This window comes from Podarcis liolepis (assembly GCF_965112155.1).
Source record: "Podarcis liolepis genome assembly, chromosome: 2".
Lineage (NCBI taxonomy): Eukaryota > Metazoa > Chordata > Lepidosauria > Squamata > Lacertidae > Podarcis > Podarcis liolepis.
In genome coordinates this window covers 820,901-841,708 of record NC_139555.1, presented here as the reverse complement: position 1 = coordinate 841,708, position 20,808 = coordinate 820,901, and the positions used below count along the sequence as shown (strand labels likewise).

General features: G+C 45.1%; 1 protein-coding gene across 2 annotated transcripts in view; it reads left to right on the top strand.

Moving 5' to 3' along the window:
* The window catches only part of LOC310699117 (LIM homeobox transcription factor 1-alpha-like), an 87,360-nt gene that overhangs the window by 26,649 nt on the left and 39,903 nt on the right, over positions 1 to 20,808 (top strand). The window lies entirely within an intron of this gene.

The following is a 20,808-nucleotide window of genomic DNA, read 5'->3' as shown; positions in this document are numbered from 1 at the left end:
GTGGTCCAGCAGCATCTGAGAGGCCCAAGGCTCCCCACACCTGGTCTAAATGGTCTGACTCAGCACCAGGCAGCTTCCTGTGTCCTTAACCAGGATAATGATAGGCGGAGGAGGACGGGGCCCTTGTCTTGGTCTTCTCATATGGGTGGGAAATACATCAAATTCCGCTTTCAGAAACATTATTACTCTAGCACAATAAGCTACATTGCACACAACCTTCTACTACATATGAAGAATATTGTGGCACCTTTAAGATTGGTGCATTTATTGTGGCAACTTTCTCCAACAGTGAAAGGGAGGCTCCAGAGTGAAACAGCTACAGTGGTGCCTCGCAAGACGAAATTAATCGGTTCCGTGAGTCTCTTTGTCTAGCGGTTTTTTCGTCTTGCAAAGCAACCCTATTAGCGGCTTAGCGGATTAGCGCTATTAGCGGTTTAGCGGTTTAGCGGCTATTAAAGGCTTAGCGGCTTAGCAGCTAAAAGGCTATTAGCGGCTTAGCGGCTTAGAAAAAGGGGGGAGCGGGAAAAAAATCGCAAGACTCGCAAGACTTTTTCGTTTTGCGAAGCAAGCCCATAGGGAAATTCATCTTGTGAAGCGCATCGAAAAACGGAAAACCCTTTCGTCTAGCAGGTTTTTCGTCTTGCGAGGCATTTGTCTTGCGGGGCACCACTGTAAACAGATAACACAGTTTGATGATGTTAGTTTTGAGCTTGTATAGGGAGCATGGTCTGGATTCAGCTTTGGGGTTCTATTAGCGGAAGCCAGCACAAGGACTCCTGCAAAGGCAGTGGCGCTTCCTCCGCCCACCTCCTGGGGCGTGCTTGCCTACATTGGGAAAGATCTAGCGCAGAGACTTCAAATCTACCTAACCATGCCAAGTGAAGATAGGACCATCTCCCTAGGCTTTTGTTCTACCTGAAGAGCTGAAGATGCTTGTTTACTAAGCATTGACTCGCACCCAACATTGCTAGAGCCTGGGAACCCCATGGAAGGGGCCGCTGTCATGGTTGCAGGTGCAGGTGTGTGGGTCCACCTGAACAGGTATGTGCATTCCCAGCTGGGGGGGGGAGAGAGAGAGAGAGAGAGAGAGAGAGAGAGAGAGAGAGAGAGGGGCAATTTGAATTCAACCAGAGAAAGCAAAAGAATTCTGGATGTTTTGAGCTGCCTGCCAAGCAGCAGCCTTGGAGAGGTTGGGGAAACTGCTGCTGGAGAGGGCAAATCTGTCCACATTGGTTTCTCTCAGTGTCTCGTTTTTTCCAGCCATCAGTTCATTTCTCTTCATTTACATATCAGTAATCAAATTTTCTTTTCTTTTTACATTCCTTGTAAAAAATCACCAGTGTTTTAGAGTAAATTTATCCTAAAGTACACATTTCTGTATGTAATTTTGCCTAATTTAGACATTTTTGCAATGCAATATTATGCATTTTTGTAAGTTATTTTCACCAGGGTATGCATTCTTATGTATGCTTTACCCCAGTATATGCATTTTGTACACATGGCCCAGCTGGAAAACCACTGCAAAATTTAGAGAAGTGCAGATTTCCAAAGCCAGCTGTATTTCAGTTCACTTACTGCTTCAGAAATTGTGAATTAAGCAGGTTCACCTTTGGAGGTTAGCTGAATTCTCCCCCATCCCTACCTGCTGCCACGTTTGGGGACTATTTGAAGACTGTTTCTCCCTCTCTGGAGGAGCTTTGCTGCCTGCTCAACCTGCAAATAGCGCGCCTGCTCAACTCCCCCCCTCTTCCCTCGCTCGCCCTTCCTTCTTTCCTCAAAGGAACATTGTTCTCCTTCCTATTTCATCCTCACAACAATCCTGGGAGGTAGGTTAGGCTGCAATCCTGGCCCAAGATCACCCAGCAAGCTTCATGGCTGAGTGGGGATTTGAACCCTGGTCTCCCAAGTCCGAGTCCTACTCTCTCACCACTGCACCACACTGCCTCTCAGGAACCTTCTGTGACCACAATCCAGAAAGTTAAGCACACTTAAGCCCATTGAACTATTGGCGTTAATTGCCCTTAACTGTGCGCTGCATTGGGACCCATACAACTCCTGTACTCACAAAAAGCTGACCACAAAAAGCTGACCACAGACTTCCCTAATGCTTGGCAGGGAATGGAGAAGCATGAAGCGATACACTTTGTTAGCAAGCACAAGGCACTGTTTGCCTCTTGGCTCAGTCAAAATGGGAGCAGAGGGCATTTCGTGGCAACAGCATTCTTTTTAATTGTACTCTGGGCCCATCTGAATATTCTGTTTATTTTCTTTTATTTTTTGCCATGATTATGAAGTTTGTGTTTTAATGTTCTGGGCTGTGTCAGTTTGGGGAATGGTGTGAACAAAGAGAGGGATAAAGCTTGCCTAATTAACATCATTAATCATAAGCTGGGTGGAGGGGTGGGGGAGATGTATTTCCCCCCTCTTGTGTCAATGTGAAAGGAAGACGGTCTGAGACATGAGAAGATCTGGATTATTACTATCTGGTAAAGGGAGTTGGCAATACGAGCAGATTCACTGGCTCAATGGGTCCCTTGTTAAAGTTAAAAGCAGCAGCAGCCACAACCAAGGAGTCCCCCACCCTGTGAAGCCACTGGTGCCTTGTTGTCAGCGCACCAGAGCATCATAACACTTTCCCACTGCTGTCCAGAGCATAGCAAGCTAGTCCCGGCTCAAATCAGCTGTGCATGCACGAGTGGCCATAAGTTCCATGTTCCATGTCAGCTAATAATTGCACATTATAATGCAGCAAAGCAGCAAATGTCTCAAGTTCTCCGGAATCTGTATGGGGCTAAACAGAAGTCACTCGAAGCCTCAGAAGTCATCACCAAAAGGCAGCCCAGCCCAGCCTCTGTCCCCAAAGGTGCTAATTCCATGCATACGGCACTGCGCACATGCACTTGCACAAGTCAAGATGTACAACTCGATCCCAGATCTGCACAGTGCAGCATGTCACAATGAGTGGCTCCACTGGTGCCGTCATTTCACAGCTGACAATAGGGACACATTTATGTGCTGGTGTAGCACTGCATTTTGGTGAAAGGAGATCAGGGAGTTACTGAGAAAATATTGTTGTGCAGCAAATGTATTCATGGAAAGCCATTGGCCAAGAAGGGAGGAAAAAACCCCTTTGCTGAGGGGCTGGATTCAGAAGGCTTGGCACACCTTGCTTATGTGTAAAATCAATGCAGTAGCACGCGTGCATCAGAGAAGGCAGAATCCTATTCAGGTATTTACAGGAAAACTGGTGGCTGTTTATTCCTTACTGGGACAGAAAATGTACACCTTTTAGGGGGTGGGCCAGGTTCAAATCCTTGCTCATCTGAAAAGTTAACAGGCTGGTCTTGGTTCAGGTATTCTCTATTAGCCTAACCTACAATAGCACAAGGATGTTGTGAGGAAACAGGAGAAGACCGTATGTCCCACATTGAACTGTGGGGAGAAAGGGTGAGATTAAAAACACACACCATTGTTTTATTACAGTGGTACCTCGGGTTACATATGCTTCAGGTTACAGACTCCGCTAACCCAGAAATAGTACCTCGGGTTAAGAACTTTGCTTCAGGATGAGAACAGAAATCATGCTCCGGTGGCGCAGCGGCAGCAGCAGGAGGCCCCATTAGCTAAAGTGGTGCTTCAGGTTAAGAACAGCTTCAGTTAAGAACGGACCTCCGGAACGAATTAAGTACTTAACCCGAGGTACCACTGTAATTCACAACATTGCCTAGAGACAACCAGATCAGACCTGCTATGAAGCTGAGGTTCATTTTGCAAATGCCCCATGGAGATTTAGAGAATTCACATAGTCTAGGAACTGTGGGACATTTGCAGATCAGACTTTGGGCGGATTGCCCCTACTTGTAGCCATGTCTGGAGCCCAGGAGGGCATCTGGGCCAGAACCTGGGTAGAGAAAACCTCTGGCTGCATCCCACAACTGAGGGCTCCTCCAGATGACTTGTTTATGGAGCATTCATCCTGCTTTGCTTTTACAAAGGTTCAATCGCATCCAGTCTTTATTGAATGGTTGTTCTGATTTGTTTGTGGGGCACTTGCACGACAATCCTGATCTGCTTGCAAGATGTTTACAAGTCTTCCAGGTGGCCTTTCCTTCATCCCACACTTTCCCAGGCATCGCCCATCACTTTCCAAACCATAAAAAGTCCAATTCTTTTTCAGAGCTGATTTGTTGCACTGGGGCAACAGAGCCCTATTATTATTATTATTATTATTATTATTATTATTATTATTATTACCTCACCCATCTGGCTGGGTTTCCCCAGCCACTCTGGGTGGCTCCCAACAGAATATTAAAAACACAATAAAACATCAATCATTAAAAGCTTCCCTAAACAGGGCTGCCTTCAGAGGTCTTCCTATATCCATCGACTCGTAAATCAGACTTGTTGAGTTCAGTGGGTCTTCCTTCCAGGTACTGATTTCAAGGCTGGGATATACAATCTCTTAACTTCCCAGGTTCAGAAATTCAACTCTGTATAGGATTGCACCTTAAAGTGAGAAGTCACCAGGCAACCCCGTAAATATAACCAGCACTGTTGAACCCAGTTTGCTCCCCAAACTGGTGCTTGTCAAAGATGGGACCCGGGTTGTGCTCAGACCCAAGGGTTTTCCATCAAATGCAAGGTTTCTTCTTTTCTCCTGTCTGCTGCAATGCTGATTGTACTGTTCTGCTTTGGGCAAGGTGGAAGGCACCCCCTATCCATCACTGCCTTGTTGAAGCTGCTCTTTATCTCATTTGTTTGTTTTGCTCTGTGCAGTCACCTTTCATCAGTGTTTTCTCTAGACTGGAGTGGAGGACTTCCAATCTGCAGATCAGGAACTAAAAACTTAACTTTTGCACAATAATGGTAATAATAATCAGGTATTAGGGTGTTAGGGAGGTGGAATTTCAGACTGGATTTTTCATACTCTGTCCCTAAAATAAATCAAAAAGATATGCCAAGAGCATTTGATTACGTATTTATTGTTTTAAAATATTCTACCCTACCTTTCTATTAAAATGCTCATGGCAGCTTACAAAACAAGTATGAAAATGCAAGGAGATATAATCAGTAGCTGGTGAAATACTTTAACATGCCAGGGAGATCAGAAATATATGTTCCAATACTGTGCTCAGAATAAAGCCCAACCATAAAGACTGTACAGTGGAACCTCGGGTTAAGTACTTAATTCATTCCTGAGGTCTGTTCTTAACCTGAAACTGTTCTTAACCTGAAGCACCACTTTAGCTAATGGGGCCTCCTGCTGCCACCGCGCCACCGCTGCACAATTTCTGTTCTCATCCTGAAGCAAAGATCTTAACTTGAGGTACTATTTCTGGGTTAGTGGAGTCTGTAACCTGAAGCGTATGTAACCTGAAGCATATGTAACCCGAGGTACCACTGTATGTGTATATTATGTAGTTTATTTTTGCATGAAGTTGAATAACAGGCCTCTAATTAAGGACTTACATTCAAGGTCCCCACTGGCAGTAGATACACAGGGCAGCCAAGTTAACTGAGGGTTAAACTTTGTATGCTTAAGTTTGCAAATGGGGGGGTATGCAAAATCTGTGGCCCATTTATATCTCAGAAACAAACAAGTGTCTTGTGGCATTTTAAAGACTAACACATTTATTTATTGTGGTCCTAAGCTTTCATGGAATCAAGCCCAATGTCAATTGTATGAAAAGAAAACTTACCGGTAGTTGGCAGGTATAGAAAGGAGAAAGGTGTCAGGCGGGAGTTGAAAGGCAACAGGATGCAAAAATTACAGTCAACAATTGTAGAACTTAAATGTGTGTTAAATAGGCACACCTTTTACAGTAGCAGATTGGTGTTAATTTACTCAGCATTGCTGGGCTAATAGTATTAACACCTGTAGAGAACCATTAACAAGAAACAATTATGCATGGCATAGATATTTGGCATCAGAAATGGCAGAAGCCATAAAACATTTCAGCCATTCGCAACACATTCCTATTCATTCAGGCATTTCACTCTTAATTGATGTTCATTTTTAAGTTGGGTGGGGCAGGATGCATCCTCCTTATGTTATAACAGCATGGGCACTTTTAGTTAATAGGGTTTTCTATATATAAAAAAAATCTGATGAGCTGTACTGTTCATGTATCATGTCCCAGTCCTTACACACCTTGCCATGGTGACTCCAAGGCAAAGCTCTCCCTGCCCAGTTGTGGGTCAGTAATAGTCTGCTTCAAGGAGCTTACATTCCCCAGATCCGCCCATTGCCCCACTCTAAGGGGATGCAATTCTGAAGGAGAAGACTTGAAACTGAACTTGGACCTTGAAGTCAGAATCTCATACTACTCATGTGAGGAATTTGAATCTGCTGCTCTGACATGTTGTTCACAACCCAAGGCTTCTTACTCCCACATCAGCTCCTGGGTGAGATGATATGCCAGGAGACTCCCTGGCAATGCCACCTTTCCATGGTGGATGATGACTCGAGACTTCACAGGTCATCAGGGGAGAATCATTGCAAAAGACAGGGTTGGGTAACCTGTGACCTTCCAGTTGTTGCATCAGGCCAAGCCAACATGGCCTAAAGTTCAGAAAAGATGGGAGCTGGAGCCCAAGAACTTCTGGGGGGCAACAGGTTCCCCAACTTTGTCTTAAGAGTCCAGTTGGGCTCTGATGATTGTTGAAACAATATCTACTTTCCCTGGGAGCTTGCCAAGGTACTGAAGAGCCTGCTCTGTTCCCTTCCAAGCCTTGTTGAGTACTATCTCATGTGTGCAGAACTCCCTGCAAGGTACTTGGGATGAGGGCTCTGGTCTCCTCTTGACACCAAAGCAAGTCTAGCTTTGCTGCAGCTGAAATTTATGCATACAAATTTGTGCTGTACCAATGGCTGCACTCCTTTATCTCAGGCCAAGGACAGAGGGTGACGCTAAGGAAGGAGTTGTTGCAGCACTCCTCGGTGTGTGGAGTTCCGCAGGGTGCAATCCTTTCCCCAATGCTTTTCAATATCTTTATGTACCCCCTTGCCCAGATTGTCTGGAGTTTGGGGCTGGGTTGTCATCGATATGCTGATGACACCCAGCTTTATTTGTTGATGGATGGCCATCCTGACTTGGCCCCGAACACGCTGACCAGATGCTTGGAAGCTGTGACTGGATGGCTGTGTGGTAGCCGGTTGAAGTTAAATCATTCGAAGACAGAGGTCCTCTGGCTGGGTCGGGATGACATGGGATTGGGGGGCCAACTCCCATCTCTTGCAGGGGCTCAATTAGTGCCAGCGCCTTCTGTCAAGAGTTTGGGTGTAACCTTTCTATGGAGGCGCAGGTTGCAGCCACAGCAAAGGTGGCATTTTTCTATCTCTGCTGTATTAAGCAGTTGGTCCCTTACCTTTCTCGCCCTGATCTGGCCACTGTGATCCATGCAAAGGTCACCTCCAGGCTTGATTATTGTAACTCGCTCTATGCGGGGCTGCCCTTGAAGCTGACCCAGAAACTCCAGCGGGTGCAGAATGCCATGGCGAGGCTCCTTACGGGGTCCTTGCTGCGGGATCACATTCATCCAGTGCTTTACCAGCTGCACTGGCTCCCGGTGGAGTACAGGGTCAGGTTTAAGGTGCTGGTTTTGACCTTTAAAGCCCTATGTGGCCTAGGACCCTCGTACCTACGGGACCGCCTGTCCCGGTATGCCCCACGGAGGACCTTAAGGTCCACAAATAACAACACTTTGGAGGTCCCAAGCCTCAAGGAGGTTAGATTGGTTTCAACTAGGGCCAGGGCCTTTTCAGCACTGGCCCCGACATGGTGGAACGCTCTGTCACAAGAGACCAGGGCCCTGCGGGAGTTGACATCTTTCCACAGGGCCTGCAAGACGGAGCTGTTCTGCCTTGCCTCTGGCTTAGACTCAGATTTGGCATATCAATTTTCCCTTGGCTTTTTTGCTGGTCCATGTAGGACCAGCATGGATAGCAGGCTCTGCAGAATATCTGATGTTTCCTCCCTTTAAATCTATGGGCTACTACTAAAATGAGGCTGCATTTTAAGATGTATTTTAATGAATTGTTTGTTTGTTTGTTTGTTTGTTTGTTTGTTTGTTTGTTGTATTTATTATGTTTTATTGTAATTCATATTTGGTTGAGCCGCCCTGAGCCTGAGCCCAGAACACCCAATTCCACATTCAACTTTGTATCCAAAGTGGTGACTCTCGGGGGGGGGGGGGACTTGCAGTTTTTCATCATTCAAAAGTCTCTTGGGAAATTTAAGAGCATTGATCAGTTTTGCTTAGTGCTTTTCCAGAAGTACAGACTATGGACACTTCAATGCGCCTTTCCCCAAAGTAGTGTATCAAAACTTGCAAATGTTGGGTGATACCGAAAGAAGAGAAAAGGCAGATCCCAATAAAATGCACACGTGGTCTGTGCTCCCAGATGTTCCCCCACCAAATGAAGAAGTCAGTGGGGCTAACCTCCAATTTCTGAGAGCTGTGTAAACAAGCACACAACTCCTGTAACATTTGAAATGTCAGGATTAACACACAGCCTGCCATAGATGCTCCTGTAAGGAAAATAAATATGAATGACCTGAGGAGCCATTAGAGATGTATGAATGGGCTATGCCTTTCCAGTCAAGAGAATCTAGTAGGAGTCATTTGCATTCTCTGGAGACCATGTAACTTGCAGAAATTTGTTAATGCCCCAAATACACACACACATATCATAACTTTGAACAAGTACACAAATGCAAATGCTAGCTGTCTTAACCCTTCAGATTTTCAACTCTTGGATTAAGGTTACCAAGTAACCCTTATTATTAGGGGGGAGATGCTCATCTTAAATCAGCCCCAGGCCCTCCCAGGACGTGGTGCAAACTAAGGATTGCCTGTGCCTGGCATTGTTCCAGGTGTATCCCTGCCCTCTTCGTGAGAAGACATGCTCAGTGCGACTGCTGTGCAAAATATTGTTGTGGACAAACAATCCAGTAAATAGAGGAAAGGATTAAGAAAGGAATTATGGATAAGGCTACCACACTGCACCCCAGGAAGACTCATCCTCCCTCTTCTGCAGCCATGAGAGATAAGCTCTACAGCTTCTTCCGTTCCATTGCCCACCCTCCTCTTCTGCCTGCTGGGACAGCCCCCATTTGGTGATGGGCAGACAGAAGCCATGGCTGCACCCTTCTTTATTCTGACCCAGTTCATGTCATAACAAGCAGCAGCAGCAGCCGGTGCCCATTGGGACTGGGAGGGTAGAAGGCAGGGAAGCCAGAACCAATGACAGCCTGAACAGACTAATTCGGGTTTTGCCCCTATCCTCCTTCCTGCTGAGTTTGACCAGAACAAAACTGAGATTGAGGAGGAGGAAGCTGTCAGCCAGGACCATCTTATGGGCTGGTTGTAAGCAAGGAGCCTGGGGAGCTGGTGGCTGCAGCTGTGCCCCATTTGCCCTGCACCCAGCTAGCCCAGTGATGGTATTCACTTCCCCGTTTGAAAGCAGGTGCCTCCCCACCTGCAGATGTTTTGGGGTTCCAGTTCCCATCATCGCTGGTCACTGGCTGTGCTGGCCAATGGGAGTTGGAGTCCAGCCACATCTAGGGATGCACAGGTTTGCCACATCTCTAGTTTTAAAGGATTATATTTTATATTTATATTTATTTATATTTATAAACATTCTGTATTTGTAATTAATCTGAGATTGTTCTAGGGAATTCAAAGTAGTCTGTGAATAATTTAAAAAGAAAAGCAAAAGCAAAATAGATAATTTGGTTAAAACAATAACAAAAATAAAAACCAAACAAAATATTGGAAGGCTAACAAAACAAAAAGAAAATTAACCAAAGGCTGCTGAAAAATAAAAGTTTGGCAGCCTTTTCTGAATCCTAACATAAACATAGGTTTTGCTTAAGAAGGAAGACCCAAAGTTTGGGGGATATTGCCAGAAAAGGCCTTGCTCTGCTCCTATACGACATGCAATTTTAAAGCATGCAATTCCATATTTATTAGAAATATAGAGAATTCCAGAAGTGCATCATGGAGAAAAAAACTGAGTACTGATTATTATACATGTATTTTTGGGATGTTGAAAACGAAGAACTTGGCAGAGGCACTTAGTGTCCTGGCAGTGCAATTCTGCACATGTCTATCAGAAGTGAGCCCTGTTGAGCCCAGTAGGACTTGCTGCTTGGCAAGAGGGTATAAGATTGCAGCCTAAGTTTCTTAAAAATTCTAGCCCTGCCCCGAGTCTGCCTTTGGAACCACCATTAATTATCTCCCCTTTGGGTGTTGTTGGACTGCAGCTCCCATCATTCCTGACCACAGCCATGCTCTCTTGGGCTGATGGGAGCTGGAGTCCTGAGGGCAGCATGTTCCCTGTGTGTAGAGACACTGCAAATGAGGCTTCCGTGCAGTGCAAATGAGGCTTCCGTGCAGTGCGCGCTCCTCCAAAGCAAAGAGAAGCAAAGCGGCGACCTTCCCCATAGGAGCTCTGGGGCTCTGCCGCTCCTTCTGTTTCCTTGTTTGCAGGCTGAACATCCCCGGTTCTCTCAGCCTTTCTGCCACTCCAGATTCACCAGCAAAGGGGGACCTGCACAGGCTCCTTGGCAAGCTGCACTCTCCCTAGTTACCTTCTGACACTTTTGCAGCATTTAAAAAGGGGGGGAAACACTGTCAAAAAGAGAAGACGAAAAAGAGCATAGAGTTTAATTTAAACCCCTTTTCTCCCACTTGTTCTTTTCTCAATCAATATTGCTTTTTTTTTTTTGCATCATATCTAATCTCTCTCTATTTCCCCCCCTTCTTCTCCCCTTCCAAAGCAAAATTTAATTAAATAATTCTAATGAATGTTTAATGATGTTCTTTTGTCATTATTAAATCTGTAATATAAAAAAGGAGAAGAAGCCGGAGTCTTGCCACCCCTTTCTTTATATAATCTCCCCCTCTCACGCTGTCCTCTCTCTGACAACGGCTGGCATTCAGGCCCGCAAACAGGAAATGAGAAAAAGAGAAACAGGATATTGAGTTTGAATACTATCTGGATCAGTAATATCACCCCTAGCTACTAGGGGGAAGGAGGCTTTTCCCCATGCCGAGAATATTAATATAGCCCACCGTGGCTTGGCACAAAGCAGCAGAGAAATCAATAGGAATTGATTAGCTGAAACAGAAATTCTCATACCTTGGAGGACAATCCTAGGCTGGCTCTGACGACCCCATAGCCAAGAACTGGCAATTCATACATTTGGGTTGGGGGTTGGGGAGAAAATCAGCCTTGGAGGTTTCACTCAGTGAGATCAATTCTTTTCCCTCCCCCCTGTTGACTGGAGAGGGAAGTCTGATGGACAGCATTGCCTGAGAAGGAACAGATCTTTAAAACCATCATGGTTTGCAGTGAAGGTTATTTGTTACACCTCCAGCGTGGGAGCCACAACTGGAAATCACAAGTGAGGAGAGTGCCGTTGCCTCAGGTCCCTCCTGCAGGCACCCCCCCCCCGGGTATCTGTTGGCGAGAATAGGATGCTGGACTAGAGGGGTCCCCTTTGGCCTGACCCTGGCAGCTGCAGGGCTTTCCTTATGTCCTCATAGAGCAAACTGGTTTCTCTTTGGATGCACAGCAAGGAAGGAAGGAAGTTGCTTTGTAGTTGGAAAATAATAGACATGTCTCCCTAAGCTCCGGGTACAATTCTTATTATTAATTAGATCTCTAGTTTGGTCTAAGCTCCAGACAAGCGTGTTGATGTTCTTGACCTGGGTTCAAGACCTACCTCAAGGCCTGCTCACACATTATGCTTTTAGATGCACCTCTAACAATGTTGGAAAGAGTAAATGTGACACCAGCAAAACACATGTTTGCAAATGCATGCGTCACAGAGGTGCACTGCTCAGCAGCCAGGATTGGCTGAGATGATGGCAGAACACCATGGACTGGCCTCTCTCTCTCTCTCTCTCTCATGCATGTCTGTAAAATGGGAACAGTAGCAATCTCCCTCACAAAGTGGGGGGGGGGGGAGAAGATGAAGGCAGCAGAGCACTTTACAGCTTAATATTATGTTGAAAAATTCCAGCCTCAACAGTGATGCTGCCCTTATCCAAGCATCTGATCCCAAAACACTTGCACACAAACACTCCCCCCCTCCACTTCTTTCAACCACCTTTTCCCTAGAGTCACTTCTATTTAACAAAACAACAACAACAGAATCAAGTCCCCCCTAATCCCCTGCAGAATATTCTGACAGCCATTCTGAAATTTGCCTTCAAGGTTTACAGACCACACAAATAGTGGGTCTGCGTTCTTCTAGCGGAACCATAGTTCAGCCTTTCCACACCACCTGCATTCCCCTACTTGGCACTAGGGCTCAAAAGGTCAGGCATGGGGGGTGATGCTAAGCCAAGTCCCAGACCAATGACCTCTAATCCATCCTCCCTGCTGCTCCCCCTTGACACTCAGGGGACCATCAGGGAGGAAGAGTAGGAGCTCTTTCGCTGGATTAGCGGGCAGCCTGCCTGGAGGAAGAGTTGCTTTCAAGCCGATGGCATCCTCTCCCAGAAAGTTCACTGGACTCTGGGTGAGTGTGGTCTTCCTCTTACTGCTAAACAGTTAGGGAGGTTGGCGGCAATGCCAGCGTCTCTTGCTGTTAAAGTGAGGGGAACCACTGTTGTCTGGAATGCCCCCTACCTGGAGCCCTCTCACCCTGTACATTCTCTCTTTTAATCATTTTGCACCAAACTGTTGACATTCTGAAGGTGCAAAGGGGACCTGAAACAAAATATTACAGTGGAGGTGCTCCTGTTCATAATTCCAGCTAACCAGCCATGTTTTTTCACAGGATGCCCCATTCCCCACCCCACCCCTCAACCTCCAAATGTTCTGCATTCTAAGGCTGCTGCATCTGCTCAGTCATCCTTGGGCTATTTGTAGGTGGGGGGTCTCTCTTAAATATTTTGCTTCTGCTTCTGCAAACCTTGGAGTCCCCCCCCCCCCACACACACTCCCAGCCTGCTGATGCCTCCCTCCTGCTTCTCCATAGTCCCATTGGGGCAGCTTAGCCATCATGACTTAGCACCCGAGTTCATGATTGTGATACAGGATTTTAACACTTTCCTGCTTACCACCTTTAATCACACAAAGACAGGGTGAGGGGTATGATATGTTAATTGCAAAGTTTAAAGGATATAAATATTAAAAACATAATGTTAAAGAGGGAATTTCAGCATGTGCAGTCAGTCCCTGGGGTTGCACAGCACAACGAAGAAGCACCTGCTGAAACTCCCTCTTCTACACAATGGTTACAAAGTGGAGTGTGTGTTTTAATGATTCCCCTGAACCCTTAATCCCAAGTGCTCTTGTGGATCAGACCAAAGACTCATCTAGTCCAAAACACCTGGCAGACAGCAGGGCCCTATTCAGACTGGTGGTTTTCCTCAGGTGTATTCTGCTTTCTTCTCTGTAGCCAAGTAAGATTGTCTTCCATGGAAACTACCTTAACAGTGAGCCTGTAAGTGACTGTGGAGGCCAATTCTGGATCCACACGTCCTTCCACAGTGGGGACATAGGTTTCCAGGTAGGAGTCAGTCAAGGTGAGGGCTTGCCAAACGTGCCTTCCTTTTAGCTCATTTCTCCCTTTTGTCCTGAATTCATGCTTCTTCAAAGCCCATGACACCTTTGGTAAAGAAGAAGAAGAAGAAGAAGAAGAGTTTGGATTTGATATCCCGCCTTTCACTCCCCTTCAGGAGTCTCAAAGCGGCTAACATTCTCCTTTCCCTTCCTCCCCCACAACAAACACTCTGTGAGGTGAGTGGGGCTGAGAGACTTCACAGAAGTGTGACTGGCCCAAGGTCACCCAGCAGCTGCAAGTGGAGGAGCGGAGACGCGAACCCGGTTTCCCAGATTACGTGACTACCGCTCTTAACCACTACACCACACTGGCTCTCAGTAAAGGCTCACAGGCCAGCGTTTCCCAGTTATCAGTGTTTATGTTACATTCTTTTAGATTTGCCTTGAGAGCATCTTTAAACCTCTTTTGTTGTCCACTGGTATTCTACTTTCCATTCTTGAGTTGGGAATAGAGTAGTTGCTTTGGAAGATGATAATGAGGCATCCAGACAACATGACCAGTTCAGCGAAATTGATGTTGAAGAATCATTGCTTTGAGACTGGTGATCTTTGCTTCTTCCAGGACACTGGCATTTGTTTGCCTGACTTCCCAAGTGATGTGTAACATTTTTCAGAGACACCATTAAAGGAATCTTTTGAGGAGTTGGAGATGGCATTTATAAGTGGTCTATGTTTCACAAGAATACAGTAAAGTTGATAGTACAATAGCTTTGTAAACAAGCATTTTGGTTTCCCTGCGAATGTCCCAGTCCTCAAACACTCTGCACTTCAATCGGGAGAAAGCTGCACTCGCAGAGCTCAGGCAATGCTGGATTTTGGCATCTATGTCAGCCCTTTCCCCAGGTAGGGAAAGTGATTGACCCTTTACAACATTACACCATTAAGTTGGGTTTGTGGTGCTGCAGAGGGGATGTTTTGTGATTGTTGGTGCAGCACTTTGGTTTTTGGGATGTTGAGCAAAGTTTTCCATAAGCTTCCGCAAAGATATTTAGGATGGTTTGGAGGTCATCCTCCGAGTGTGCGCACACTACATTGTCATCAGCATACTGAAGCTCTACGAAGGAAGTTACAGTGACCTTACTCTTTGCTTTCAGCCTACTCAGATTAAAGGGCTTTCCGTCTGTTCAATAAATGATTTCTACCCCAGTTGGGAGTTTCCCTTCAATGATGTGTGGGATCATGGGAATGAAGATAATAAATAGAGTTGGGCGATAACACATCCCTGTTTAAAATGCCCAATTCTACTGTGAATGGTTCACTTTGAGAGCAATTGTTATCCGCGATTGTTGCCATAATGTTATCATGGAGGAGCCAAAAAATATTCACAAATATATCTGGGCAGCCGATTTTCAGAAGGACAGTCCACAGGGTATTACTATTTACAGTGTTGAAGGCCTTAGTCAGGTCAATAAATGCCATATACAGGGGTTGGTTTTGCTCTCAGCATTTTTCTGGAAGCTGTCAAGCAGTGAAAATCATATCCTCTGTCTCCTAAAAGGTCAAAAACTATTTTGGGATTTGGGAAGGGTATCCTCGGATATACCGTAGTTAGGAGACGGTTTGCTAAGATCCTTACAATAATTTTGCCGGCCGCAGCTATAATTTCCCCCAGGTTTATTCTGCAACATGCCATTGAAGCAGTGAGTTGTGGATTTATACTGGACCATCCATACATCATTCCACTTCATCAGTTCTTCTGCAGTGCTTTCCCAGAGTTTCCCCATGGCTGATCTCTAGAGGGGCCCCTTGTCCTGTGACACAACAGAAGGAGGACAAAAAAAAAACCCCACCCCAGAATATTTGTGGTATAAAAAAGTTAGAGAATTTCAGCAGAAAGTTACAGAACATGCACGGATTAGAACTGAATTATTGTGTTCACCCCAAAGCTTTAGCAGACACAAACAATATTGAAATTGGGATCACGTGTGACCTCCCCAAAGCCATCATTAGAAATCACCATGAATTCACGATATAAGTAGTAAAGCCTTGCCATATCAGAAGTGGAAGTGGAATATATAAATCTGGGGATTTCTCAGCATGTTGTCTGTGTTGGTTCTCGTTCTGGGATCCTTTTAAATATCATGCCAAAGGCTCCTTCTAAATATTATTTCTATTATGCATGTGTTATAAGAAAAAAACCTGCTCCTTTTCCCTGCAAGAGCCCATATAGAGTCCTTAAGTGGGTTCCCTATTGGTAGGAGAAAATAACAGAGGCCAACCAGAGAATATGAGAAGCAAAGCAGCTAGTAAGCCTGATCTGTATTAAACTGTTGCAACAGGGTGCTCCCCCACAAGCAGGAGAGAGGAGGAACCCAGAACAATGGTACCCACCCTGGAGCTCAAGACCGTCCCCCCAAAAAACATCATACATACATACATCACAGAAGGAGGGCGGTCTACAGCAGAAATACATCACAGGAGGCAGTCTACAGCAGAAATCAGATATCTGTTAATGGTCACTGATTGCTTTACCTGAGCAGCCTGACCATTCTTTTGTGATGGTAAATACTTTTGTGATGGTAAATACTGGATTCCCGAATCCAGGTCACAGGCTCACCCTATTCATATGCAAATGCACCCTTAAGAGAGGTAAGCAAAAGACAATGGAGAGGCTTTCCCATTTCCTTCCTCCTTGCAGAGAAATATTTGAGGTCAATTTGGGAGAGCCAAAATGGCTTCAGGATTACTCTCCTGTACTATTTCAGACACGTGGTTTATATACTGTGGGCTGTGTCAACACTATGCCTTTAAAGCACATTCAAAGCACATTCTTCCCCTCAAAGAATTCTGGGCACTGCCCTTTTGGACATGCACATAAGGTGTGAAAACACCCAACTCTAAGCATAGTTCTCCACAGTTTGTCACTAGTGGCATGTGGGCCAGAATATTCTGAGCAGCCATTTTTCAGAATGCAGAGCAGATGGGGATGGAGGAGAAAGTTTTTGAGAGGCTCATCAAAACTTCTGCTTGCCCTGCCATTTTCCCTGGGAAAGGCCACTCTTTGTTGCTGAACTGGAGCAAATGTCAATCAGATTTTCCATGGATTGAGGTCTCCTCCAATTCAGCTGTAAAGAGCGAGTTTTCCTGGGGAAAGCCATGGGGCAAACAGGCAACCACTCAGAGCTGTGTTCTCTGGGCCTGAGACAAGCAGATGTGTGGACAAGTCCTAGGTGTGTGACAATTGTGCCTACTCCTTTTAGAATAAACCCGGGCCCTGGACTACAGCTCCAATTCCCAGGCCAAAAATATTCTAATCCAGCCCCTCTGCCTTCTTGCAGCCTGGGCAACTTTTCCTGACATGGATCACGTCTCTTGCAAGACCCAGAAAGAGAGGGAGGAAATGCACACCCACTTTCTCCCACCCCTGCTTTCTGTGTTTGATATGACAGGAACCCTATGCATTCTGGGAGATTTTAATAAAGAAGACAGGCCTGTGAAATTTAATAAAAGAGTTCATCAGATTATACTGCGATGGCTCCGTGCCACCGCACCGGCAATAATATCCACGCAGCAGGGGGGCTTTAACCCCTTGAGGGGCGGCATGGCAGCGCTGTATTAAATCTTTCGCCAGTGTTCAGCTCACGGTGCTTTAATATTTATGAATCTCATCAGCTTTGGGAACACAAGACCAGCAGTTTGTTTGTGTGCACGAGGGAAGGGTTCTTCTTGTTTTTCTTCTTCATCATCTTCTTCCTCGGTGAGCCAAAGGCAGTTTGAAAATGCTCCTTAGCTGCATTGTAAATATTTGGGTTACTCAGTCTTCCACCTGACCTCTCTCACTTCAGGGGAGGATAATAACTCTCAGCCAGAGTGTCATGGTACTTAATTTCCAAAACCTTTCCCACATATTTAACGTGTCTGATTATCTGTCTAAAATACATTATATTTTATTGTCCAGATTTATTTATTGCATTTTCTCCAAAAGGCGCAAGGTGGCATACATGGTTCTCCCCCTCCTCTCCTAATCCCTACAACAACCCTGTGAGGAAGGTTGGGCTGAGAGGCAGCGACTGGACCAAGGTCACCCAATGGCTGAGTGGAGACTTGACTCCTGGTCTTCCAGGTCCTAGTCAGCCGCCATAAAAACCACCACATCACCTTGGCTTCCAGTTCCAATCCTGGTTCTATAGCCTGAGATCAGGTAGACAGGGTGAACTATTTCACAGGCATGAACTGTCAAAAGTCATGAGGGTGGTTAGGTGACGCAAGCAAAACTACGAGTGAGACAATGTCCAGAAAAGCGAGTGTAAGTCATTCACATCACTTAGGAATATCTCCATAAGGTTAGTACCTGGTTGTTGTTTCTTTTACAGTACTAACTCCAGCAAAGGATAACACAGAAGTCAACCACTGTTTGGGACAGGACAAGAGCTTCAGTGCAGACTATGCAAGCTACTAGTAGTATTTCCTGGGAAAGTTTGGGTAAAAATTTTGTTGCTGCAAAAATCATACAACTGGCCAGTCAGAAATCATTACTCTAAATTTGCTTCCTCCTCCCTGCCTCTTGCCCTACACATCCAACCTCCTCAGGTTTCATCACACTCTTCCAGTATTGCCTCCCGCTGTATCCCTTGGTCTTAGTGCTATGGGGTAAGGCAAGGCTGACCAATGTGGTGCCCTCCCAGCACCCTCAGTCATTGGCCATGCTGGCTGGGGCTGATGGGAGTTGTTGTCCAACAACTTCTGGAGGGCATCACCTTGGAAGCCATTGCAGATGGTCAGACATGTCACATGACCTGGTCTTTTGCTCTTCTCTCGGTTGTGTTGCAGGCTGGTTTTCTGCTGGACATCTCTGGGGTCTTAGGTTGATGACTTGCTCAGGCTTCCCCTCCTAACCATGCTGAAAGAGAGCTTCACCTAACCAAGACTGAGCACTCTTAGAAAGGAGAGGTCATTGTCCTACTCCATAGTTCAAATTTCACCCAATCATAACTGGGGGGAACTCCTGGTGTTGGAAAGCCTTTTTCAGCATTGGTGCATTGGATTTACTTCAGCTGGATGCTTCCATCTGAACTACAGAATTGGCCCCACGGTCCAGATCCAGAATAATGGGTGGGTTTTTCCCTTCAGCGAGTTCTGAGGGGGTTGGCTGATGTCATTGTAACAACGCCTGCTCTCCTCAGGAGCTCTCCCAGGTCCTGCAGTTTCTGAATGTAACCAGTTTTCTGTCACCATCTCTATTATTTGAGACCCGCCCCTTGCTTCCCTAGCCTGATGGTTGCTGAGGGTCAACTGGTCAAGGACTTCCTTGACTCCAGTGCTAAAGGGTGACAGATTAAGCCCTACTGGGTGCCAGTACCTGACCTCCAAAAGGATCAATTTACAACAGTAAAAGGCAAAAGGTAGAAAAGGCTCTACTGGTAGATTTCTGGAGGATTTCTGACTCCAATTGTTTAAACAATAGCAACTCCCCCCCCCCCCGGTTTGGCCTCTCCAATGTAACTGTGAACTCAAGATCTGGTACTGAAAACAAATTGCTGGGCTGGAATGCTATTTTTCTTAATTCTGTATGCACTCCTCTTTCTAAAGTTGCTATTTTGCACTTAGCTCCCACTGAGGACAGGGCATCATAATAATATAGTATAATAACTTATCTATGAGATATGGCATCAAATATTTCTTTATTTCATTTTCTTTTACAGAAGTAGATAAACAATTAAAACTCCAAAAAGAAAAACGAATAAGAATAGCCAGGAACAATACAGTAAAAGAAAGAACACTGTAGTATAATTACTCAGTATTGTGTATGTCTTTGTCCATGGAGTTTTCTTGGCAGGGTGAGGCTTGCTGGTTCCTGCTCCAGGTGGATCACATTTAGTCAAAACTCTCCACTATGACTTGTCTGTCTTGGGTGGCCCTGCACGGCATAGCTCATAGCTTCTCTGAGTTATTCAAGCCCCTTCGCCACGACAAGGCAGTGATCCATGGACACCCCCAGATGGGCAGCATCGAAATCAGATTGATTATATTCTCTGCAGCCAAAGTTGGAGAAGATCTATACAGCCAGCAAAAACAAGACCTGGAGCTGACTGTGGCTCAGATCATCAGCTTCTGAATACACAGTGGAAGTGAGGAACAGATTTAAGGATTTAGATTTGGTGGACAGAGTGCCTGAAGAACTATGGATGGAGGCTCATAATACAGGAGGCAGCAGCAAAAACCATCCCAATGAAAAGGAAATGCAAGAAAGCAAAGTGGCTGTCTGACAAGGCCTTACAAATAGGGGGGGGGGGGAGAAGGCAAGCAAAATGCGAGGGAGATAGTGAAAGATACAGGAAATTGAATGCAGATTTCCACAAAATAGCAAGGAGAGACAAGAGGGCCTTCTTAAATGAGCAATGCAAAGAAATAGAGAAAAACAACAGAATGGGAAAAACCAGAGATCTGTTCAAGAATATTGGAGATATGAAAGGAACATTTCGTACAAAGATTACCATAATAAAGGACAAAAGTGGTAAGGACCTAACAGAAGCAGAAGATATCAAGAAGAGGTGGCAAGAATACACAGAGGAATTATACCAGAAAGATATGGATGTTTCGTATACCCCAGACTGTGTGGTTGCTGACCTTGAGCCAGACATCCTGGAGAGTGAAGTCAAAAAGGCCTTAGAAAGCACTGCTAATAACAACGCCAGTGGAAGTGATGATATTCCAGCTGAACTATTAAAAAATTTTTTTAAATGATATTTATTGAAAAAAGAATTTTTTTAAATCACAGAGAAAAAAGAAAAACAAAATTACATTAAAAAAGACAATAACAGAAATAAAAAATAAAACCATCCTTTTCAAATTCTCCACTTTCTTTACCTTCTTTCCCTGACCTCCTCCTCCTCCCGTCTCTTGTATCTTGATTGATAATTGTCACAGCAAATCCTTTCCATAATTCATAATATTCTGTCAATATTCTTGCTCTATTTTCAACTTATCTTATATTAAACCTTAAAACTTAAAATTTAAATCTTATTTATTCCAGCTTCTCATAACCACTACCTTTTTACTTGATTCTTTAAGCATTCTTACAAGAGCCTAGTAAATCCATTTCAACATTTTTGCAACTTTCATAAAAACATTTCTGACGATAAAAGAAAAAAGAGAATAAAAACAATCCAATCTTCTTCCAGCATCCCCTCCCCCCGGTCCCGGGATTATCAGACCTTTTTGTCACTTTAGTCTGGCCCATTCAACCTGGTGATCTTATATCCGAGGCCATCAAATCTCTTCTATGT